This window comes from Capra hircus, chromosome 19 (assembly GCF_001704415.2).
Source record: "Capra hircus breed San Clemente chromosome 19, ASM170441v1, whole genome shotgun sequence".
NCBI lineage: Eukaryota > Metazoa > Chordata > Mammalia > Artiodactyla > Bovidae > Capra > Capra hircus.
In genome coordinates, this window is record NC_030826.1 from 52,087,728 (window position 1) to 52,112,536 (window position 24,809).

At 51.7% G+C, this 24,809-nt stretch overlaps 1 protein-coding gene across 9 annotated transcripts in view; it reads left to right on the top strand.

The window, feature by feature from the left end:
- Positions 20,702-24,809, top strand: part of RBFOX3 (RNA binding protein, fox-1 homolog 3) — a 432,377-nt gene continuing 428,269 nt past the window's right edge. For all 9 annotated transcript variants that reach the window (XM_018063660.1, XM_018063663.1, XM_018063659.1 and 6 more), the window contains exon 1: positions 20,702-21,253. The gene's annotated coding sequence lies outside the window, so the exon portion shown is untranslated. The remainder of the gene's footprint in view (positions 21,254-24,809) is intronic.

Sequence of the window (24,809 nt, forward strand, 5' to 3'; positions counted from 1 at the left end):
GTGGAAGATGCCATCATGCGGGCATTTCAAAATTTATTTCCTAGTGGGTGGACCCTCTCCCTCCCAGTGTATTTCCTGCTACCTCAATAATATTCACTTAATTTGTTGTAAGTAAATGTTGGCTTACTTGTGAGAGTAAGTTAGTGGGATAGACCCCTGGAAAGGAATTGTTAAATCAAAAGGAATGAGCATTTTAAAACTAATGAGAATCACCAAATAGTCCTTCTGAAAGATTTTGCTGGTTTAGTCCATTTTCTGTGTATCATCTAGTATTGTGTATTGTTAACTATTTTGCCAATTTGAAACTTAATAATGGCATCTTGATATTAGTTGAATTTCTTTATGAGTGAAGTTGAATATCTTTTCCTATGTTTAATGTTCATTTATATTTTTCAACTTCACTTTCACTTTCTATTTATGAAGGTGATCAATCTTGTTATCAGTTCAGTTCAGTCGCTCAGTCGTGTCCGACTCTTTGCAACCCTGTGAACTGCAGCACGCCAGGCCTCCCTGTCCATCACCAACTCCTGGAGTCTATCCAAACCCATGTCCATCACGTCGGTGATGCCATCCAACCATCTCATCCTCTGTCGTCCCCTTTTCCTCCTGCCCTCAATCCCTCCCAGCATCACGGTCTTTTCAAATGAGTCAGCTCTTGGCATCAGGTGGCCAAAGTATTGGAGTTTCAGCTTCAACATCAGTCCTTCCAAGGAACAACCAGGACTGATCTCCTTAAGGATGAACTGGTTGCAGTCCAAGGGATTCTCAAGAGTCTTCTCTAACACCGCAGTTCAAAAGCATCAATTCTTCGGTGCTCAGCTTTCTTTATAGTCCAACTCTTAAATCCATACATGACCACTGGAAAAACCATAGCCTTGACTAGATGGACCTTTGTTGGCAAAGTAATGGCTCTGCTTTTTAATATGCTGTCCATGCTGGTCATAACTTTCCTTCCAAGGAGTAAGTGGCTTTTAATTTCATGGCTGCAATCACCATCTGCAGCAATCTTGGAGCCCAGAAAAATAAAGTCTGCCACTGTTTCCACTGTTTCCCCATCTATTTGCCATGAAGTGATGGGACCAGATGCCATGATCTTAGTTTTCTGAATGTTGAGCTTTAAGCCAACTTTTTCACTCTCCTCTTTCACTTTCATCAAGAGGCTTTTTAGTTCTTCTTCACTTTCTGCCATAAGGGTGGTGTCATCTGCATATCTGAGGTTATTGATATTTCTCCCAGCAATCTTGATTCCAGCTTATGCTTCCTCCAGCCCAGAGTTTCTCATGATGTACTCTACATATAAGTTAAATAAGCAGGGTGACAATATACAGCCTTGACATACTCCTTTTCCTATTTGGAACCAGTCTGTTGCTCCCTGTCTAGTTCTAACTGTTGCTTTCTGACCTGCATACAGGTTTCTCAAGAGGCAGGTCAGGTGGTCTAGTATTTCCATCTCTTTCAGAATTTTCCACAGTTTATTGTGATCCACACAGTTAAAGGCTTTGGCATAGTCAATAAAGCAGAAGTAGATATTTTTCTGGAACTCTCTTGCTTTTCCCATGATCCAGTGGATGTTGGCAATTTGATCTCTGGTTCCTCTGCCTTTTCTAAAACCAGCTTGAACATCTGGAAGTTCACGGTTCACATATTGCTGAAGCCTGGCTTGGAGAATTTTAAGCATTACTTCACTAGCGTGTGAGATGAGTGCAATTGTGCGGTAGTTTGAGCATTCTTTGGCATTGCCTTTCTTTGGGACTAGAGTGAAAACTGACCTTTTCCAGTCCTATGGTCACTGCTGAGTCTTCCAAATTTGCTGGCATATTGAGTGCAGCACTTTCACAGCATCATCTTTCAGGATTTGAAATAGCTCAACTGGAATTCCGTCACCTCCACTAGCTTTGTTCGTAGTGATGCTTCCTAAGGCCCACTTGACTTCACATTTCAGGATGTTTGGCTCTAGGTGAGTGATCACACCATCGTGATTATCTGGGTTGTGAAGATCTTTTTTGTACAGTTCTTCTGTATAGTATTGCCACCTCTTCTTAATATCTTCTGCTTCTGTTAGGTCCCTACCATTCTGTCCTTTATTGAGCCCATCTTTGCATGAAATGTTCCCTTGTTATCTCTAATTTTCTTGAAGAGATCTCTAGTCTTTTCCATTCTATTGTTTTCCTCTATTTCTTTGCAGTGATCTCTGAGGAAGGCTTTCTTATCTCTCCTCGCTATTCTTTGGAACTCTGCATTCAAATGGGTATATCTTTCCTTTTCTCCTTGGCTTTTCGCTTCCCTTTTCATGGCTATTTGTAAGGCCTCCTCAGGCCTTACAAAAGCAAAAGCCATTTTGGTTTTTTGGATTTCTTTTTCTTGGGGATGGTCTTGATTCCTGTCTCCTGTACAATGTCACGAACCTCCATCCATAGTTCATCAGGCACTCTGTCTATCAGATCCAGTCCCTTCAATCTATTTCTCACTTCTACTGTATAGTCATAAGGGATTTGATTTAGGTCATACCTGAATGGTGTAGTGGTTTTCTCCACTTTCTTCAATTTCAGTCTGAATTTGGCAATAAGGAGTTCATGATCCGAGCCACAGCCAGCTCCCGATCGTGTTTTTGCTGACTGTATAGAGCTTCTCCATCTTTGGCTGCAAAGAATATAATCAATCTGATTTTGATGTCGACCATTTGATGAGGTCCATGTGTAGAGTCTTCTCTTGTGTTGTTGGAAGAGGGTGTTTGCTATGACCAGTGCGTTATCTTGGCAGAACTCTATTTGCCTTTGCCCTGCTTGTTATATGTGATATAAATCTCTTCTCATTGTATAATTTTTCTTTTAACTTTGTTGATAGTATTTATTTTTCTGATACAGAAGTTTATCTTTTTGTCAAAACTCTTTTTCTTTTTTGGCTTCTGTGTTTTATGTAATATTAAGTATTCTGCACTGCAAGATTTTAAAATAATTCATTTTATTATTGTCATGAAAGTGACTTTCTCTCAGTCTCCCCAGCTTTAAGCTCTGCATCCAGGGGAATTGTTTGAGCGGGGACAAGGGAGGGGATGTGGCTTCACATGGCTGCATGTCACCTCACTTGGCCAGTGAAGCTATCAGGCCCCAGGCTTCCAGGACTCCTTTATAGCCACTCTTTCCAACCTCTCAAAGGGGTCAGAATGTTCAGGCTTCCAGTGTTCAGGTACCCATTTATTGGGTACCTTTAAGAAGTGGCCCACGCACCAAAGCCTGTATGCAGGCTGAGTCTTACGGATGCCAGGAAACCTCTGAATGCTCAACCATTGACTGTAACCTTCTGAGCTTTGGACCTGTCTCATCCATGCCTCAGAGTTTTTCCCTGAATTACAGAAGCAGATAATTTTAGAACCAAGAGAAACCCTAGAGATCATCTAAGTCAGAGTCAATTTTATAGTCAGAGAAACAAGTAAAGTCAAGGATGTGTTGATAGTAAGTGACAGGCCAGGTCTCTTTGGACCAAGCGCTGACCCCTCGCTGCTCGTATCCTCTCTGAATCAGTTTCCTTGAAGGCTCCCCGAGGATGCTCCTGGGCATCCTGCAGCTTATCACCCATGCTCCTTAGACAGAGACGGATGGTAGTGGGTGTTTTATGAACCCCTGGGGATGAGTCTTTGTAGGCTGGGAAAGTGTCCACAGCTCACTGTGCCCAGAAGGTCCACTTTGGACATGAATTTGAGCCTGTCTTAGGGAAGAGCAATGGCAGACAGACTCCAGGTCCCCTGAAATGGAACACAGGGGGATACAAGATGGAAGTAGGGTTCACTCTGCTACTGGCTCTTGGGGACCTGCAGGGAGGGGTGGGACAGCACCCCCAGCCACTTGCCAGTGGTTTTGATGACAAAGGGGGCAGGGGCTGAGCCACGGTCAAGTACAGGGGAATCTGTGGTTCTTCACAGGCCAGTGTTCAGAAACCACAGGAGAGTCATTTGTTCTGGACTCTGGGACTCCCGTGGTCGGTCCTCCCTGCCTCCAATGGATGCCTGAAGCCAGGAAAGCTAGGTAAGCTCCACATCGAAGAAGCTGAGCCACCAAATACTATGGGAGATAGGTTAAGAGCAGTGGTAAGCTGGGGCTGGTCTTTGGGTTATTTTATGAGGGTTTAGGTGCTTGAATAGGGGTTCCAGACTGGTATGGGGATCTGTTTTAACAGGAAACTAAGTGGGAGAGACAATGAAAGAAAGAAAATTGCAGACTTAGGGTTCTTTTCTTCCAAGGGTAGCGTGTCAGGGGACACCGGCTCTGGGAAACTTCAAGTCGGAAGGGTCAGAAGGATGAGAGGAGCCTCACGATGTAAAATCCTGCTGACCCTCCTGGCACTTGGTTCATTTTAATTACAATTATAAAGCATGTCCAAACTCTAGCCCCTGACATGTGAAGCAGATAGAATCACTTACCAAAAAAAAAAAAAATCACTCTGAAGGCAGATGCTAGCATTTGCCTGGTCTGGAATTTGACCAGGCACCTCCTCTGAGCTCCATGTTGCAGGTATTGGCCTCTGCACTTCTTGGCTGGTGGCTCTGGTGCCACGCAGCCGTGGGCTACCCACTGGGCATGTAGGACCAGGCACCCTTGGGCTGGAGCTGCTGTGGTCTCTGCCTGCCTTGATCCACGTGGTCTGCACGTTGCTTCACTCCACAGATGCTGTGTGCCCACCTCTCAGGGCGGCCATGGTGTTGGATGGGCCACACCAATTCGAGAAGGTCCGTATCCTTCACTGTGGCTTCCCTGAGCAGAGACGGGGCAAGATGTGCTCTGTGTCCTGGGGGCGCCACTCAACTGGGAGGCTCTGAGCCCCCATGTGCAGCAGCCATGGGCTCTGTCCTCCAAGTGTAGTGTCTGCAGGACACATATCCAACAGGGAGATTAGGTCAGCGGAAAGGCAAGACCGGGGTGTGTGAGTGTGTGTGTGTGTGTGTGTGTGTGTGTGTGTGTGTATGTGTATGTGTATGTAATGTGTTGTCTTCAAGCCCAGCTCCACTCCATTAGCAGGTGCCAATGAACTATCTTTCAGATTAAGCTGGATGAGTTGAGTTTCTGTTGCTTGCTCCCCAAATGTTTTGACTCTCTGCCTTGTATCTGAGGAGTGGGTGGGAATTCCTCATCTCCATGGCTAGCCCAAGCTCTCACCTGGAGTTTCTGCACCCCACTCCCCACCTCACCGGTTCCCATTGGGAAACTGTTTTTTCTCTATCAGGGAATAAGTTGAGCTCACCCACCTCTTCCCCATCCCCTCCCCTTCTCAGGGCTTCACGGGTCCTACAGGCCTTGCCTTGGGTTGGCTGAGCTGGTCTCCTGGCCTGAAGTTGCCCCCACGGATGCAGCACAGCCAACGGGATGTGACCCTGAGCTTGTCTGCTGGGCAGTGACTGACTCCTAGCGCGGGCGCCCCCACCGCCAGCCAGCCTCCAGAAAGGGCCCCCAGTGGTCAAGCCTCAGCTGCTGCTCAGTCTGGAGGCTGTGTCCTGGCACCTGGATGAGGGTGTGGGGTGCGGCTCCTCCAGGAGCAGCTCTCAGAGGAACCTGTGGGTGGTCCCGGGTGGCACTGTGGTGACAAGGCTGAGTGGCTCCTGAAAGGTCCAGACATGTGTCTTGAGGACGTAGTAGAAGTGTTTGTATCTCTTCTCGCTTCCGCCAAGAGACATAACGGTGTTTAGATCATGTGTTCCAAGGGGTGCAAGACTCTGAACCCTCTCACTCAGGTGGGTACCTTGGCCAACAAGGGCTCTGGGTTACAGAAAGGTGGGGCAAATGCAGGCAGATGTTAGGGACCCACAGATATGGGGCCACAGAAACTGAATATGACTTCCAGCTTGCTATAACAGTGCCCAGGGTCCCTGTGGAGGGTTATTATGAGGACCTCGCCCTCCGACCATGCCCAGCTTCTCTCCCTCTCCTCTGGCTTCCAGGGACAGCATAGCCTCCGGCCATCTCCAGCCCCTCCTCCTAGCTTGTGTGGATTCCATCCAGTGTAAGCCCCATGGCAAAGAACCCATCCACGACGAATCAAGGCCGTCCATGCTTTCAAATATTAAATCTGTTCAGAATATTAAATAATTTCCTCTTCAATGATCCCAGTAAATTTAATTAGTGCTTGTTCTCCCGATAGAGTTGTCTCCTGGTTTCAGAGATGTTGCAGTCACGAGTACGGGGGCTCAGATTCCGGCAGTGTGCATGGCTGGACGGTCTCCTCCGACAGCCACCCCCAGGGGCAGGTGTCCTAGTTCATCAGCGGCCACATCCCTATGGCTGGGTGGGAGGTGGGCAGGAGACATGAGCACTGTCCTCTGCAGGCCGTCCATCCTCTGAGAAGGGGTCCAAGTGGAGTTTGGGTACCAAAAGCCCTTACTGGTTGTGAGGCTATAAAAAGACCGTGGCCCCCATCGTGGGGCTTTTTCTCTCTGGCTCCCTTAGATCAGACGTTCTGGGAGAAGCCAGCTTCTGAGACCAAGGCCAGCTTTCTGAGTCTGGATTATTGAGACTCATTTTCCTTATCTGTAATTTGGGGGCAGTAACACCGACCTCAAGTCATTATTTCAAAGGTTAAATGAGGAAATTGCATGTTGGGTGTATAGCCCACAGTAGGAATTCAATAAAAATTAATTTTCTTTTATTGCTCTCATGAATCATGAGCTTCAAAAATATTTATTGTGTAATAATGATTAAACTTCCAGAACTTCAGTTCAAAATAATAAACCCAAGAGGGAGCTCCTCCTGCAAGGGCCCAGAGAAAGGGCTAGATTGTGTTGCCAAGATGGTCCGTGAGCTTCAAAGAGACATGGGAACTCCTGGCGGCTTGATACCAGCAAGCCAACTCAAAACTTAATTGAAAAGGAAAGTCAAGATGTTGACCATGGTATTCCCTCAGCTTCTTGGTCAAAGGCACGGGGACCTTTCACTCCCGCAGGTGGAGCCTTGCCTTTATCAGGAACTGTCCTGATTCTTCCTCCTGCTTCAAGCTGGTGCACTAGCAGACAAACTGCCTCTTTAACACTTCTCATCAAAACGTAAAAATACTCCTTATACTTTCCCTGGTTACAAATATGATTGAGATCCAACATAGAAAACTTAGAATATACAATGAAGTTCAAAAAAGAACAATAAAAAGTTACCCATTGTTCATCTGTATAGAGGGAATCACTTCCAGCCAAGAGAGTGTGTCCCTCCAGCCTGTTCCAGGGCCTGGAGAGTGTAAGCGGCATTGTATTGTACACTGTTTTAGAACTCTTTCCATTCAAAGCCTTATGAGCACTTTGCGGTGGCACTGAATATTCTTCTACGGAAGGATTTTTAATGAGTGCACAAATTATTTACCAAGCACCCAGGAGTTGCATATTCAGTTTGTTTTCAGTCTTTTGATGTCATAAGCAATGCTGCAAATGTTCTGGTACATAAATCTTCCAAAATAAATCTTTGCGTTTGTTCCCAAGTTTCTCCTTAGGGTGAATTCCTACAAGTTGAATTGCTGAGTTAAAGGTTAAATACATTTTGGAAGCTTTTGATCCAAGTACCAATCTGCCCTCCAGACAGACGCCCCCTTCAACCCCACCAGCTAGTGCAGGAGAGGGTCACTTCCCAGCAGAAGCACGGAATGCTATCAGCAGTTTCAAAATCCGGCGGGTGGAGAAGTGGAAGTGTGTTTTTGTTTTGATTAGCGTTGCTTTGGTGGCTGGTGAGATTAGACACTTTCTGTGCTTTGGGGTCCTTTTTAAGTCTTCTTTGTAAGTTGCCTCTTCAAGCCCCCTCCTGTTGCGGTCTCATCCAGCATATGTGTCCCCATCTTTGGTGTTTGAAGATGGTGTTGGAGGTGAAGACAGCCATGTTAACATGTGGGAGTGTGGATGAAAATACTGATAGAGGATGGCAAGGCCACTCCGTGGGTGGAGTGTTTCTTCATGTTTTTCTCAAATCGCTTACCATGTGACATTGTCATTGCGCTGTTTACCCTTCTGCCTCCCCAACTTAGCACCCAGTGCCTGGAGGGCCGCATCAGATCCTCTCCATGCCTGTGAGCCACTGTCTGACCAAGAGCTGGGCCCCAGGAAGGTGCTCAAGGAGTACATGCTGGATAAATGAGTGCGTGATGAATTACTGTCTTCGGGGAAATGGCAAAGTTGTTCATGAAGGCAGCTTAAGACTGCCTGTCCCTTCATGTGACACTTTTGGAACATCCCTGAGTGTTAAGTGGGCAAGCCAAGAAGATGAGGACAGTATGACAGTCCTATTCAAAACGCGCCAATGCTTTGGAGCAAGAATAGTAGGAAAAATTTGCATTTTATTCATTTAGCATCAAAAAGCACAGGGTTGGGGGAAAAAGAAGTGGCTGCTTGGTGGGCACAGGGTCTCCTTTTGGGGTGATGGAAATGTTTTGGAACTAGATAGGGGTTATTTTTGCACAATATTGTGAATGTGCTAAATAGCACTGAACTGCACACTTTAAAATGGCTAATTCTAGGTTATGTGAAATTCATCTTAGTTTAAAAAAAAGCACAAGGTTTTCCTGGCTGTTCCCTGCTCCCGGCCACTTCAGCCTGATATGTGGTGTGTCACAACTGCCAAAGATTCTGCTGTCTTGCAGTGCAGCAGGAAATTGCATTGGTGCACCGGGCCCTTGGTTTGTTGTGTTAGCCCTGAAGTCACAGAACAGAATAGGTCTCACTGTCCAGGGGAGTTGGCGGGGAGATGCGTGGGGAGTGAGCTGGGTTTGCAGAAAGCTGAACAGAGGGCGCATCTGGGTCAAGGGTCAGTGTGGGGTCCAAAGTAATTGGCCAAGGTTGGTTGACCATCCATAGGCCTGATCTTGTGTGGGGGCAGAGGAGGACCCTCCTGGTAGGGAGCGGCCACAGCCTGGCCAAGGAAAGGTCAACACTCCATTTGGAGTCGGGCTTCCCCAGCAGAGCAGGAAGAGGCAAGTGTGTGGGGGTTTCTAAATGCTCAAAAGACCCCTTTCCTGGGGACTGGGCATTGTGAGCACCCTGAAGCAGGGGAGCTGGCCTGGGAACAAGGCTCCTTCTATTAATCTGCTGCTGAGGGGTGGTTAATTGAGGGATGCAGGGGTCATTGTTTGACTTTGAAATTTTGGAGCTTGAGAGCCATACCCTCCCTTCTTCGATGCCCTTCCCCCTTGCCAGGTGGGACTTGGCCATGAAGCTCCCGGAAGCAGGGAGGAGACAGGACGGAAGGAGGCACAAGAGCTATTTTGGAAAAGAATGAGCTTCCAGAGGGGGAGGTAGAGGAGGAAGATCTCTTGAAACAATAGGCAGCTCACCTCTCTTCCTGCCCCTGCTCTCCTTTGGGCACTGGCACTGCTGAGCTGGTCTGGGGCAGCCAGGCTGCTTCGGACAGAACTGTAGGCTCCCACCCCTGGAGATGGACTGAGGGTCATGAGGTCTGTCCCCGCACATTAGCACAGAAGCAAACCAAGCCCTGAAGATGCCCACGGCAGGTCCCCATCACACAGGCGGCCAGGCTGAGCTGGGCACCCAGGCCCTCTGGCCTCTGGTCTTGGATTGTCCTCCCCACCAAGGGAGCCCACCATCTCGTTTCTCAAGAACTGGCCAAGTGGGTGAGGGGGCCCGTGGCCGTAGGGCCATGCTCGGTGAACAGCCCCCGGGGGGGTTAGTGTCTCACTTTCAATGTTCATCTTATTTTGGTAGAAATCTGTCCTAGACATCCCAGGGGGCTGACTGTCCTGAATATGCACACATGGGGGCTCTGGTCCAAGGATTTGGGTACACTGGGCCATTTATTGCCACTGTTGGGAACGAAACAAGACGCCCAGCCTGGCAGCAGGGGTGCTCCCCTGATGGGCCAAGAGACGGGTCTGCTGGGCAGCAGTGGAAGACCTGTGGCCCCAGGGTTGGCATGCCCCACAAAGGTGTCAAAAGTGACATCTGCCCAGCCTACCTCTCAACTTCACTTGGAGATTCAGTGCTGGATGGAGACAAAAGCAGCTTTAGTCAGGATGTAGATGGGGCTGAGCAGGGAGGGGAAGGAGGAGTGAGAGGTATGGCTGAGTTGCAGGACTGGGAACTCTGACTGTTAGGAGAGACAGGAACATCAACAGGATGTGTGGGCTGAACTGTCCCCCAGGTTCACATGTTGAAGCCCTAACCCCTAGCACCTTGGGACATGCCTGTGTTTGGAGGTGGGATCTTAAGAGAGGCAGTTAGGTTAAACTGAGTTCATATGGATGGGCCCTAATCCAGCATGACTGGTGTCCTTATCAGAAGAATGATCACGTGGGGAAACAGGGGGAAGAAACCAGCCCGTTAGCACCTTGACCTCGGCCTGCCGCCTCCAGTGTCTGTGCTGCTTCATTTTGGTGAGCCAGGGCCACTAACACAGGGGCAAGAGTGCAATGTGGGCAGCCCTCCCCAGGATGGGCGCCTTGTCCGGAGTCCCCTGGAGCTGGGGGAAGGGAGCTTGCATCCTGCTGTTGCTCTGGTCAGGCAGAGGGCCTCGGAACTGGGGATCTGGCTGGTGGTGGTGACCGGCATCGCCTTTGTTGTTGGGGATGCAATCAGGCATGTTTGTACAGGACCATGTGTATGGGACATGGAGATAACACAGTGCCCTGAGGTCTCTGGGAGGAAGCATGGAAATTAAGCCACAGCGTAAAAATGTCAGGTTCTAAGAGGCCTACGATCCACCTGCAGTTTTTTCTCCTCTGTTATTTATTCTTCTGCCTCCTCTGGGTGACTCCCAAGCCACATCATTAACACATGCCCTGACCTGTAGGATGTATGTGCCATCACATACTTGCCAGAAGCCATGTGTCAGCAGCCAGCACCTCATGGGGACTGCAGCCTTTCCTGCCTATGTGAGCTTTCAGTGACTGGGGGCGGGGGGTGGGTGGGAGGGTGGGCTGCCTTTGGTTTCTAGAGGACATCTATTGGGTCATGTCCCAGTGAAACTGATGTCATTTCAGCCACCCCAACAACTGTCAACTCAGTTCACAGACTCAACAGAAAATTTAAAAATTGTAAGTGAGGTGATGGACATGAACTAAATTACTTGGCAATTACTACAATATATACATATATCAGATCATTATGTAGTACACCCTAAACTAATACAATGTTATATCAATTTTATCTTAACAGAACCGGAAGAAAAAAGTTTATGGAAACAGTAAAGGTCTGCATTTTCCATTAAGGCACTCAGTAGATTCCAAACTTTAATGATAAAAGCCATCCAAAGTGATTCAGTGAAGTGTTCTTTCTAAATATGTTAGTTACTGAGATTATTTAATAGCGGTACCCTGGAAATGTACATCCTCACAGCAAGCTACCCACTCAGGTGTGTGGGAGGGCACTGTATTCAGTTACTCATGGGTCTGGACCAGGCTTTCCTATCATGCTTTCAGCCCAGGGATGATGCAGACTAAAGGTGAAAAGTTGGACTGAGGGCACACTCGAATTCAGCGCAACTTCATCTTAACTATTCAATAATGTGTCAAGACGGCAGAATCAACATAGACAACCATTTGGATTCAATTTAACAGAAGTAAGTCGCAACCCCCACCCTCACCTGTTTGGGCACATGCACAGAAACCATGCGGAGGAAACAGACTGGGAACGAGGCAGCCTGTGCTATAGCGACGGTTAGGACATCTCAGTGGAAACCCCGTGTCTGAAGCGGCGAATTACGTGTCCTCTTTGCCACCCCGCTGTGGTGGGACTGGTGCCGGGACTTGTGCAAAATCTGGAGATTCAGCAGGACCATGACCGCAGCAGAGTCCGCGTCCCTTTTGAGAGGAGGGTTATCCTGCAGTGCAGGCTCTCCCCTAATGGGGAGGCCGTCATGGGAGGTGGGGAGCGCACCGCCATGGCAGTGCCTAGGCAGAGCTGGGGATGCTGTATCTGGGTGCTGTAACAGAGAGAGAGATGGGCTGGACCAGATGACAGCCAAAACCTGTCTGCTCCGAAGCTCGTCTGATTTCATTATTAATTCCCCCAGAGTGGGTTGAATAGCGTCCTCCCAAATTCATGCCCATCCAGACCACAGAATAGGTCCTTATTTGGAAACAGTGTGTTTGCAGATGCAGTTATTGAATAGTTCAGATGAAGTTGTGCTGAATTCAAGTGTGCCCTCAATCCGATGAGTGAGATCCTTATAAGAAAGGGAAGAGGATGCAGAGACAAACCCACATGGAGACTCAGGCAGAGACTGGAGCAATGCTACCGCAAGCCAAGGGCGCCAAGCACCACTGGCCGCGACCAGAAGCCAGCAGGGAGGCCTGGCATGATTTCTCCCTGGAGCCTTTGAGACAGCAGGCTGATACCTTGGTTTCCAACTTTTCACCTTCAGTACTGTGAGAGGATACATTTCTGTTGTTTTACAGCCGGTGGTTTTGTGTGATGGGAGCCCCGGGAAGCTAACACACCCTTTTGCTTTCACCCCCTGTGTTTTCTCTGCGGAGCCTCAGAAAAGGGAAGAAGCTCTTTTGACTTCATCCTTGTTTTAAAGACCTCCAAGTCTAATGGAAAATTCTTGTTATTTTTCATGATGCCGCATCCCCCCACCTTTTCCTTTTAAAAGTATTTTATGCTCGCAGCCAACGTTGTACCATCCACAAACATGTTATTGTGAGTGCGGTTTGGATGAAACTGTAAAAAGAGAGCATGTGCTTCCATCTCGGCCTTGGCAGCACAAAGCCGAGCACAGCGGTGCCTGGGTGCTCCCAGCTCTGCTTCCTCCCTGCTCCTCCACCAGCTCTGGCCATGCATCCCTCTTTCCTTTCTCCTCCTCCTGTCTCCAGCCTCTGAACCTACTTAATTACCTCTGACTGAAGGTGATGAAGACAGCGGAATGGGTAAGTCAGTTAAGATCCAGGCATGTTGCCTACACAATTCTAAGCACCTGGATCTTGGGGAACATGGGGAAACTAGATAGATTTTCCAGCATGCATCCAGATGCCTCTTATCTTGCAGACACCCTCGGCCTCTTCTGCGTCCTCCGGAAAATCCATTTGTCCAGGCGGATGGGCATGTCTTCGGCTCAGGCAGCCTGTGCCTTCCCTCTGTCCATGACCTTGCTCAGATTCAGCTGAGCACATCCACACAACAGGGACAAGAGTGCTACTTCTGTGGAACAAGCTTAGCACAGACCTTCCCACAGGATCGCCCGGGGTTGCCTAGCAATCTGACAGCACTCTGCCTCAGCAGACACACGCCTCGGATGGATTTTTCCTATTTTTAATTTGTTTTCTGGGTGGGTATTATTGTGCAATCACAGGCAGAGCTCTAAGACATGGCATGGGTCCCACTCAAAACAAGCAGATCTGAGAAGATCGGGAAGGACCCAGCTGCCCCCGAGCGGGCCACGGTATCTGTTCTGGGAGGCTCTTGGCTCTGACTGTCGCCCCTGGTTATGGAAGTTGGATGGTGCCTGGGAACCCTCTGCTGGCTCTTCTCATGCAATTTCCCAGGCCTTCTCGGCTCTCCCAAAGCAGCCAGGTTACCAAGCAGCCCAAAGAGGGAAATGTGCTCGATGTGGGCCAGGGACCCTGAGCTGCCTGGATCTCCCTCTGACATTTCCCAGCCACGTGGGAGGAGAGATGGGACGATTTGCAAGTGGCTCACCCTCCTTTGGAGAAGATAAATGTCAGAACTGAAAGCAACTGGGTACTGATATAGAGCTGCCTGCTCTTAAATAAAATATCGAGTCTGGAAGTGTGTGTGTGTGACACTGCAGATGCACCCACCTGCTCCCCTGCATGTGAAATAAGAGGCAGTGTGGCGGGGGGCGGGGGGGCGGGCGGGGGCAGCACTGCTGGCGGAGCCAGAGGCGGGGTTCAAGGTCTGGAGCTGCTACCCAGGCGTTGGGAGGCCCCCGCAGGGCACCTGGACACGCTGACCTCAGTTTTCTCATCTTTCTGGAGTTGCCTCCAGCTCTGAAATGCCGGGACGATGCCCGCGACAGGACACCAGGGGAGGGGGTGAGATCATCAAGGAAAATGACGTGAAGGGACTGACAGTGGAGTCGCAGGGAAAGCGGGCATTTAAGGAGGAGCAGGGGAAGCAAAGGGAGCTGCCTCGGGAGGGAAGAACGGAGAGAAAGTTCTAGAAAGGGAGTGGAGAACATGCCGCCTGCCTTGTTCCCTGCTGAGAAGGCCAGGGAGATGCATGAGAGGAGCCAGCAGAGGGTTCCCAGGCACCACTGAACTTTCATACAAGGGGTGACAGAGCCTAGAGCCTCCCAGAATAGATGCTGTGGTCCGCTCGGGGCAACCCCTTGAATGATTCACTGCGTGGAGGAAGGGACACAGGCTAGTTGGTCTCTATGGACCCCAGCAGGGCCATTTCCAGGGGGATATTGGAGAGGAGGTGGGGACCGCTTGTGATAAAAGGGAAGGCGATGGCAGGAGAGCATCACTAGGATTTGTTCTCAAAGGATGGGTGTGGGCTGACCACGCCTTTAGGCTAGCGCTCCTCAGAGCAGGGTAAGTGGAAGAGGAGGAAGCTCGAGGGGGCTAGACCAGTATGGGGAGAGGATGTGAAAGGAAAGAGAGCAGGAAGAGGAGCTGAGCATGGATGGAAGATGAGAGGAAAGGAAGCTGCTTAAATCGGAGCCCTCCCTTCTTGGAGAAGAAGAGAACGCTGTCTGTCTGTCTGCCGGGAATCAGGGTCCGGAGCACCGGGAGTGGGCAAAGTTTGGGACCATTGTTCAGGTGTGAGGGAAGACCGGGAGGCCAGTCCAGCTGTTGGGGCCCCTGTCGAGGCTGGACGTGTGTTGGGTGCCTCTCCACTGGCTGTGAGCAGAGGCGAGGGCCTGAGCCAGTCAACCTCCGCGTTGTCTCTTGTTAAGTTCTTGGATTGGTGTCTCTGACCTCCAAGGTTTCATTGTGACCTATATTTCACAGGATCCAAAGAGATACAACCCCGGAGCCCTACAGACTAGAAGCTCTTGCATGGCTGCCCCGCATTTTGTGTGTGAGAATCTTTTCTTAAATTTATTTTTAATTGGAGGATAATTGCTTTACAACATCGTGTTGGTTTCTGCCGTACGTCAACACCAATCAGCCGTAGACACACACAAGTCCCCTTCCTCTAAAACCTCCCTGCCAGCTCCTATGCCTTCCCACCCCTCTAGGTTGTCACAGATCCCCAGGCTGAGCTCTTTGCACTATACGACAACTTCCCGTCAGCTCTCTGCTTTACACGTGGTAATGTATCTGAGCCACCAGGGAAGCCCAGTGTATGTATCTCAATGCTCCTCTCTCCATTCGTCCCACCCTCTCTTTCCCCTGCTGTGCCCGGAATTCTGTTCTCTATTTCTGAGTCTCTATTCCTGCCCTGCAAATAGGTTCATACCTTTTTTCTAGGCTCCATATATATGTGTTCCTATTTGTTTTTCTCCTTCTGACTTACTTCACTCTGCACAACAGGCTCTAGGTTCATCCACTTCACTATGGTAGGACCTGTGGAACTTTCCCTACCGGGAAATCACTAAGATAGAGAGCACTTCTTCAGAGTATCCTACCACGTCCTGGACTGTGGCCAAAGGGGAAAGCCCAGATCCAACAATGGTGGTGGGGAAGTGAAAATATTTATATATTTATATGTAACACAAATATTGGAGTGTATTTGTATGTGTGTGTCTGTGTGTAGCGAGACAGAGACAGAGAGTGAAATATTCATTCTTAGCAAGGAGGTTATGACTGCATTAAGTGACCTCCTCTGTTGGATTAAACGACCAAACAAGGAAGCCTGGTAATGGATGTAAAGTATACTCTCCAGTAGCCCACCAGCTGGTCATGAAAGACGGACAGGGACAAAGAAGTCCCTTGGATTGTGTTTTCTTCAAACGTATTACTGTTTGAGCGTCGTCTTACGTGCAAGCTGATTAACATAGAGAGCTAGCCATGACATCCTTTGGGCTGCTACTCACAGAAGCCTGGGAGAAGAGCAGAGTCTTGGGGATCACAGACCGGCCTCAGCTGCCTGGGGGTTTACTCGAGCCCTTTTTAGGCAGTCAGTGTACTCACTGGCCCTGAATGGACCATGGCATCAGTTCTAGAAAGCTCTTGTCAAGGTCATGGGGACTCCTTGGGAAACTGAGGTCCATCCCCAGCTGGGATGTCTGATAGATTGGTGGGGGTGGAAAAACAGACGGATCTGAATTTTATGTTTCTTAGCTAACCATGGCCATCCTTCTATTTCTAAGAAAACAAAATAGCACGCTTCTGATGGGGGAAATGAGTGTCTTCAGCTTATACCGGTGCCATGCTTGCAGAGGAGAGCTGAAACTCTATCAGGACCTGGCCCTGTACAGGCCAAGTACAGATAAGAACCTAGCAGGTGCAACTGGCATTAAAAGGATGGTACGACGTCAGAAGGCATTTGAGTGATGATATCTCTCAGCAGGTCTATGTATTGGACAGTTGAACGTGTCACCACCCTGCTCTCATCTAGACAGCTACTCTCCTGCGATCTCCCTTCTCTCTGATTCTGTGGAATTCCCTTCTTCTCTCCCTCTCTTACTGGATCCATTGTTTCATCTATCCATTGCCATCCTCTTTCATGCTTTACTCCCTTGTTTGATTGTAGCGCATCCTCTAATAGTTTCCTGAGAAATGGTACATGGTGGGTAAATTTGTCTGAGACCTTGCACGTGCAAACATCTTTATTTAAATCTCACATTAGATTGTTCATTTGGCTACATAATGGGTTCTAGGCCAGACAATATTTTCCTTCAACACTTTGAAGGCATTGCTCCATTATCTATTAGCTTCTGCTGTTGTTGAGACCTCTGAAGAAAAGCCCTCTGCTCTTTTCTATGAGGCCTGGAAACTTGTGGAAGCCTTTCTTTCTCTTTGGGATTCCCTGGTGGCTCCCTGGAATGCAGGAGACCTGGGTTTGATCCCTGGGTCGGGAAGTTCCCCTGGGGAAGGAAATGGCAACCCACTCCAGCATTCTTGTCTGGAAAATCCCATGGATGGAGGACCCTGGCAGGATGGATGGATGGAGTCCATGGGGCCGCAAAGAGAGACACAACAGAGTGTCTCTTTCTTTTTTCTTTTTCTTCAGTGTTTTGCGTTGTGTGATATTATGCCTTGATATGGGTCAATTTCCATCTGCTCTACTGAGAACTTGGAAACTCACTTCTGGGAAATTTATAGAATTAAATAACTCAGGCAGGATGGAATGGAAAGAAGGGTTGCTTTTGTATGGGTCCTAGGCCGTATGAACTGGTCATCTAATTCTTCATCCTTTTCTATTTTTCTCCTCTTTGTCTTTTTGCTTTGCATTCTGGGATAGCTCCTCCCTTCCATCTTCCAACCTGTCTGTTGAGGTTTTTGTTTCTGTTCTCACACGTTTAATTTTCCAGTCCTTTTTTGTTCTCTAAATGTTCTCCTTAAAATAGCATCCTGCTCTTGGTTCGTAAATGCAATATCTTATCTGCTGTCTTTGAGGATATTAAATGTCTATTTCTCCTCCCTGCCTAATGTCTATTTCTTTGAAGTTGTGCACCACACTCCTAGGTTCCCACCTGGGTGGCTCTTTCTCTCAAAAGCTTTCCCCCAATGTCTGGTAATCCTGGGTTGTCTACTCACATTTAGGGGAAGGGATTGCAGAGCTACCTGAAGGTCTGAGGATTGAGTGGGCTCACCCACGGGGGATTCTCTCTAGGGAGTTTGGCTCAGGGCTCTGCTGGGAAACAATAAAATTACATCCATAGGTTTCTCTGAAAATCTGCAGGAGGGGGAAGAGACTTTTCTAGCCTCTTGCCTTGGGGGATGTTGGTGCTATGGGGGCTGGGTGGGGCTTTCAGCCTTCAGAGTGAGGGACACCCCTCTGTCACCATGCATGGAGTCCTCCAGGCCACAGAGCCCCTGCTTCACCCTCCTCGAGGAATACCCTTCCATGGTGACCAGCCATCCAGTGATCTGGAGTGGGCAACCATCCAGGATCTGAGGCTCTTTAAACAGATCATCACCACTCCTAGCTGCCTTTTGTTTTGTGTTTTTTTTTTTTTTTTTTGCCCACAGTTACCTGCCCCATGTCTCTAAGCCTTTGGAGGTTCTATTTCTTAGCTCTCCCCATGATGGGGTCAGGACTCAGCTCTGCAAGGCCAAGCACCTCTTGTCCATTTGCCTTCCTGCATCCCACATTTTGCTGGTGGTTTTTTTCTCTGTTCTCCAGCTCCTTGGGGGGTTTTCATCTTCAGGAAATCTCTTTTGGTAGTTTTAGTGGGGTTTTCAAAGAGAGTAAAATTAGCTATGTGTGTTCAGTTGTCATTTTAGGCTCCGAGCTAAATCTCCTTTTGCTTCTTTCTTAGTGTTGCAAAGGGCTGTTCCTGGTTCTTCCTTCTCATTTTTTTTTTTTTTTATGAAGCTTCCAAGTCAGAGGTTTGTAAAATTCTGTTCAGTCATATCCCAAGACAGGAATACCCCCCTGACTGATACTAATATGAGGACATACAGTTTGGCCCTGAGCCCCTTTTCTGGGCAGATCCTCATTCCACGGCAGCTGCTGCTGGGAGGCCAAAGTCCCTGAGGCTTGTCATGAGGCTCTACCCTTGCCAGGGCCTCTCCCTGATGGTGATCCCAGTGTGCACATCCTGGGGCTGATCCTGCCACCGACACCAACTTCAATCCATGCGCTCAGGGGTCTGCGTGGACCTATAGCATGCTGAGCCCTGGCTGGGTCTGGTGGAGCTTGGGCACAAGATTTGGTGCTGTCTTCCGAGAGCTTCTCTGGAATGATCCAGAGGAGCGACTAGTAAAGATCTTGCCTGGGAAGCAAAAGGCCTGCCTATAGGAAGACGGGTGGGTGATGAGGAGTGGGTGGGCTCAGCCACAGGTTGGAGGCCTGGATCATCTGACAGCAGAGGAAAGAGAAAGCCAATTAGGTCTTTTGGGCAGGGACGTGCTATTTCAAATATGGGGGCTGGGGAGAGTTCAATCAACCAAGCAGCTGCCTCGTTGGTAGACAAGGCATATATCCAGTGTTTAGCTGTAGGGCCAAGAAGCTAACTCGAAATTGTGTAGCATGACTCCCACTGACCAAGACAGATCAGTGACCCAGACAGGGAGAAGGGCCAGAAATTAAAAACATCAAGCTCGTGAGTGGACAGTAGCCACTTGTTGTGGACACTATCTGTCCTTGCTCTGCTGGGAAGGCAGCTGGCAGTGCAGAGCCCTGGGCACAGAGGAGCTGAATTTATATCCCTCCCTTCACTGTCTCTGAGTCCTACAAGCTCCTAACAAACTCCAGACTCCATGACATGGTCTTTGCCTCACACAGAAAAGCAGGACAGTCAGGTGCAAGACGAAATCTGTTCTAGAAGCAGCATCCAGAAGTAAAAGCAACCTGACACAGGTTTTTCATTTGCTTTTAGCTTGAGAGGGCTTCCCTTGTGGCTCAGCTGGTAAAGAATCTACCTGCAATGTGGTAGACCTGGGTTCGATCCCTGGGTTGGGAAGATCCCCTGGAGAAGGGAAAGGCTACCCACTCCAGTATTCTAACATACAGAATTCCATGGACTGTATAGTTCTTGGAGTCGCAAAGAGTTGGACATGACTGAGCGACTCTCCCTTCACTTCACTTAGGTTGAGAATGTCTTTGATGGTTCAGCTCACTTCCATCCCTGCTCTCACCTTTCTCGATGATGCTCCAGGCCTGCATCCGATTGTCTTTTGTGTAGAATCAGGAGAAAGGCTTTACCTAATTCCATGGTTCTGTTTGGGTCAGTCAAGGCCCTCCTGCCTGCCTTTGGTGTGACCTCACTGCTCTCCACAGAGAAGGCGGTGGCACCCACTCGAGTACTCTTGCCTGGAAAAATCCCATGGACAGAGGAGCCTGGTAGGCTGCAGTCCATGGGGTTTCGAAGAGTCGGACATGACTGAGCGACTTCACTTTCACTTTTCACTTTCATGCATTGGAGAAGGAAATGGCAACCCACTCCAATGTTCTTGCCTGGAGAATCCCAGGAATGGGGGAGCCTGGTGGGCTGCTGTCTCTGGGGTCGCACAGAGTCGGACACGACTGAAGCGACTTAGCAGCAGCAGCAGCAGCAGCAGCACTGCTCTCCACGGGTCTCATCCTGCCAGCCCAGATGATCCTTACTCCTCTGGCCCTTAGCTTCTGCTTTCCTTCTGCTCAACCTCCCAAGGATAGAGACCCTCTCAGACACTACATCAGGGTCCCTTCCCCTAAGGTGGGGGAGCTGGGAGTGGGGACAGGGAACACTTGCTTTTCTGACTTTAGGCAAATTTTTAGCTGACCTCCTACAAGTGACAGCCCTTCCCAAGGTGGAAATGTTTGAATCGGTGTGGTTGGTCATTGTGGACAGACACCCCAGTGGTGACTCTGGGTGGCTGATCACTCACTCTTGGATTCCCAGGAAGGCAAGGCAGGGAATATCAAGCCCCAGTAAGGAGTAGGAGGTGTGTGGGCAAATTGGAAGAGGAGGCCAGGGGGTGCAGACCGGTGGCAGAGGTTGGGGAGCATTCGCCCTCGCTGTCCGAGTCCCATTCCTGGGGCCCGAGTCCCATTCCTAGGGATCCCCAGGGTTGTTCTTTCTTGGCCAGGGGCAGGGTGGCAGGAGGGTAAGGGTCCTGGTAGGGGCTGCCCCGCCTCAGGATCGCTGCAGGGAGGGAGGGAGGGAGGAAGGGAGGGGAGGCGGGTCCGGGACCGGAGGGCGGCGCTCGCGGGAAGCCGGGCAGCCCCGGGCTCTGGGGTCCTCCGCGCCTCGCCCACCTCTCTCGTGCAGGCTCTCCTCCGGGCCGGAGCTTCGGGCCGCAAGGGTGCGTCGGGCCTGCGCTGTCCCCGCCGCGGCCCTCCCCGCCCCGCCGCCCTTCCCGGCCGCGCGGCCGCCCGAGCCCCCTCCCTTGCCGCGCGCTGCGCGCTCCGCCAGGGCCGCCGCCGCCGCCGCGTGCTCCTGCTGTCTCTTCGCTCCAGCCCAGCGAGCCAGAGGAGCCGGCGAGAGGGAGAGAGAAAGGGGGAGGAGAGAGGCGAGAGAAAGAGAGAGAGAGAGGGCGGCAGCGAGGCAAGAGAGCGAGCGCCGAGCCTCCTCGGACAGCGGCCCCTCCGCGGTCCCAGCCGCTCGCGTGGTCGGAGGAGACGCGGTCGCCGCCGCCGCCTGAGCCCGGCCCCGCGCTCTCCTCGCCGCCGGCTCGCCGGTGCCCGCGCGGCCCCGGGACGCCGTTGCCCGCTCGGCGGCCGGGATGCAGCCGGGGCATGGCCGCCGGGCCCCTGTCACCTGCCGCGGGGAGCGCTGAGCCCGTGAGTAACCTAGCCCCCGCCGCCCGCGCTTCACCCCTGCGGTGGTCATTACCTTCCCGTTGAGCGGGCTGGGCTCGGGGGTGGGGGTGGGCACGTCCCGGGGGGGGGGGCGCACCGGACCCCGCAGGGGGAGGCGGGGCTGGTGGGGGCGCGGGCTGCAGAGCGCGGACGGGGACCGACCCGAGGGCGCTCGGGGAGGGGTGGCGCCCTCGGGGTCAGGGGTCTCCCCGCGGGGTCGGGGCTCTCTGGGTTCCCTCCTGGGCTCGGGTGGCGCAGCACGTGGTCCAGCCCGCGGCCGGAGGGGCGATTTTGTGAATGGGAAGGCCCCGGGGTCGGGCTCCATGGAGACGCCGGGGAGTCCCGCGCACTCGTGGCGTTGGTCGTGGCGGTGGTGGTGGTGGCGGCGGCGGCGGCACAGTGCCCGGCGCGGGGAACTCCCTGGCGGGGGGAGGCTGAGCGAGAGGAGATCCCGGTCCCGCGGGGCGCGTCCAGGGTACGGAGCTGGAACCTGCGCGGGTGGGAGCGACCCCTGGGCACCCAGTCCCCGGGAACCCTGCCTGAGTCCTCGAGGAGAAGGGTTCACCGGAGGAGTTGATAACCCGAAAGAGTTGTGGGGAGGAAGGGTCTCCCGCGGTTCCCTAGAGAGGCCCCGGGCCCGCAGCGTCGCGCTGTGCGCTGGTGTGAAGCGGCAGGGGCGAGAGGCTCGCAGGGCCCTCCAGGCGGCGGGCTGGGGGCGCTCCCCGCAGAGGCTCGGGAGTCAGGGAGACTCCGGCGTGAACCCAGGCTGGTTCTCCGAGCCTCGGCCGCCCCCAGGGGCTGGCGCAGCCCGGCGCTGAGAGAAGCTGGCGCGAAGGCGGTCAGGCACACCCGGTCCAAACTTTCTGTCCCGGTGGTCTCAGAGGTGGCGAGACTCGCCGGGGGCAGGGGGCCGGAGGGGTCCAGGGCTCGTCCCCTCGGGAGGGCTGTCTCTGGCGGCACCTCGGGGTGACGCAGCCTCCCCCGGCGCGGAGCCTCTCCGGGTTTGCATCCCCGCAGTGCCCGCGCTGCCAGGGGCCCTCACCGGGTACTCGCGGGGACGAGGACGCGGCGCGAGGCGTGGAGGAACGTTGGGTCCCCATCCCGTCCCAGAGCGGCCCCAGGATCCGAGGTCTCACATAGGGTAGGAGGGATTTACTGGGAGTCCAGGATTTCAGCTCCTCCAGCTGCCGCGAGGTCCGGCAAGGGTGAGGAAAAACTCCTTCCTGACGGAGCTCTCCAGCTTTGGGGAGGGACTGGATTTATTCTTTAATGGTCACTTTAAAAAGGACGCCCGCGGTGCCGCTCACGCTGATGCACGAGACATTCCGCGGTGGAGGAAAAGGACGGGAACGGAGGGACTCAGCCCTACATCTCAGCTGGGGGTGAAGTCGCTTCTTTAGCGCACCCGGTCGTTAATTTCCAGCTGAAACACCCGCTCGGCTCGGGGGACGCCCTGGGCGCGCGCCCGGGAGCCCGGGGCACTTAGTACAGAGCAGGTAGGAGGCTAATGGAGTGGGGTCGCCGGTATGAGGTCTATCAGCCGGAAGCAGGCTTTGGTTTCACTGGTCTGCAAATAATCATAATAAAAGTATAAACATTGCAGCAGAACCTGCTCATTAAGTGTGCATCTCGGAATTGGGCGGATGTCTTAATTAGGCTGCGTTGTTAACGGGTATATTGCACTAATTAAAACCAGACCCTCCAGGTGAGGGAAAATTGTGAAGGGAGAGGAGAAAAGTTGCAATGAAAGCGCAGCCTGATGGAAGCGGGATGCAGGCAGGTGGGGGCCTGGGACCAGCGGGTTTGGGGAGGGCGTGGCAAAGGAGCTCCTTCTGAGCATTAGGCGGGCTTGTCCCACAGTCCCCGTCTCCACCTTGGGGCTCAGAGCCCCATTATGCCCTGAGGATGGAGGTTGCCACCCCCATCCCTCCGCAGAGACCGGAGGCCTCCCTGGGTGGGCACCGGGCTCACAGGCACACTCGCCTGGAAGCAGTGCTTAACTCATTTCCCAGGCGGGAGCTTCTGAGAGGGTAGAGCAGATCCCTGGAGAATGAGGTGAGAAGGTCTGAGGGGTTAGGAAGCAGAAGCTAGAGCGGAGTGTCTGGTGCTTGGGGCCTGGTGAGGCAGCTGGAAACCAAGGAGGGGGTTTGCCAGAGTCACGTGGGCTGTCTGTGCTGGAGCTGCTGGGGTTTTTTGGCACCACTTGCCCATTTCCAACAGCAATCCCCTCCTCCATTAAAAGAGGATTCGAATGGTTGCTCAGATCCCCACTCCAGGGGCCTGAGCTTAGAGGGAACTGAGTCCATCCTTGGGCCTTGGGTAGCCTCAGGTCACCTGGGGAAGCTCGAGTCCAGGAAAGTCCCCACAGGCCAGGCTCTGGCTATGCTGGGCCTTCATTGCAAATGCCTCCTGTCCAGTGCCCTGGGAAAGGAGTCGAAGCTGGTCCGGGTGTATTCATGGCCTTTCCGCAGGTTCCCAGAGGCCAGGCTGGAGGGAAGGCTGAGTCCTGGGCGGCCCCTGCCACAGGGGGCGCAGCTGGAGGCAGCACCACGGACAGGGCCAGGGCCCGCAGCCTGCTCTGGTGCCCTCCTCCCTGAGGAGGTTGTCCTGGGGCCGCTGGGGGCGCTGCCGCAGCAGCGGCTCTCTTCACCCTGCTGGGGGGAAGGGTTAACCTAATGCTAGCCAAGAGGCAGATTTAGGAAGGAGGCAGATGGGAGGACTCCTGGGTACCACTCTAGAGTGGGCCTCTGTTATGTTCCTGCCACTTGCTAAGCTTTGAGCTCTACCAACGGCTCAAAGAAATGGCTTCCAAGAATTGGAGAGAAATTTTGGAGCTCTTTGGTATTTGGGGTGGACTGGGCATGGTATTGGCCAGAGAAAATGCCAGCCCCGGGTCTGGATCGCTCCTTGGCCAGCCTGGTCCAGCTTGGGTGCTGCCTCCACCCTACAGTCTTCTTTACAGCCCCTCACTCACATTCAACCATAGTGCAAGGCCGCTTTGTTCTGTGATGTGTAGAAACTGGAGGCACCTTACTCCTAAGGGCACAGATACTGGTTGATTTATCCCCACTTCCCCCTGGGCACGTGGCGTTATTTGATGCCTGCTTGTGGAGTTAGGAGTGAAGGAATGGAAAGGTGAGGGGAGCACCTCTCCCACCTGAGCATGTCAGAGTGGTGGTGTGTGGGGTGGGGGGCAATGTAAGGAGCCCGGAGGAGCCATGCAGGGAGAAGTGTCTCATTGAGCTTGGAGTGACAGTGAGCATGGAATTGAAACGCTCTTTTGCAGCTGTTGTGGTGTGGGGTTTACCTCATCTAGCCCATCCGTGTGCCTGCAATTTTGGTCTTTTTGGTCCTGGTTGTCTCTCTGTGTTTATTTATTTCCACACTCCTGCTTGATACTTTGTTATAAAGACAAATGGAACCTGACTCACAGCTGACATTTGGTGAGGAATTTTTTGTTTTTAAACAAGTGAAGGGGAAAAACCATCCTGAAACTTCCTACCTTGAACAGAGACGCTATGCTCCTCCGTGGGCACCT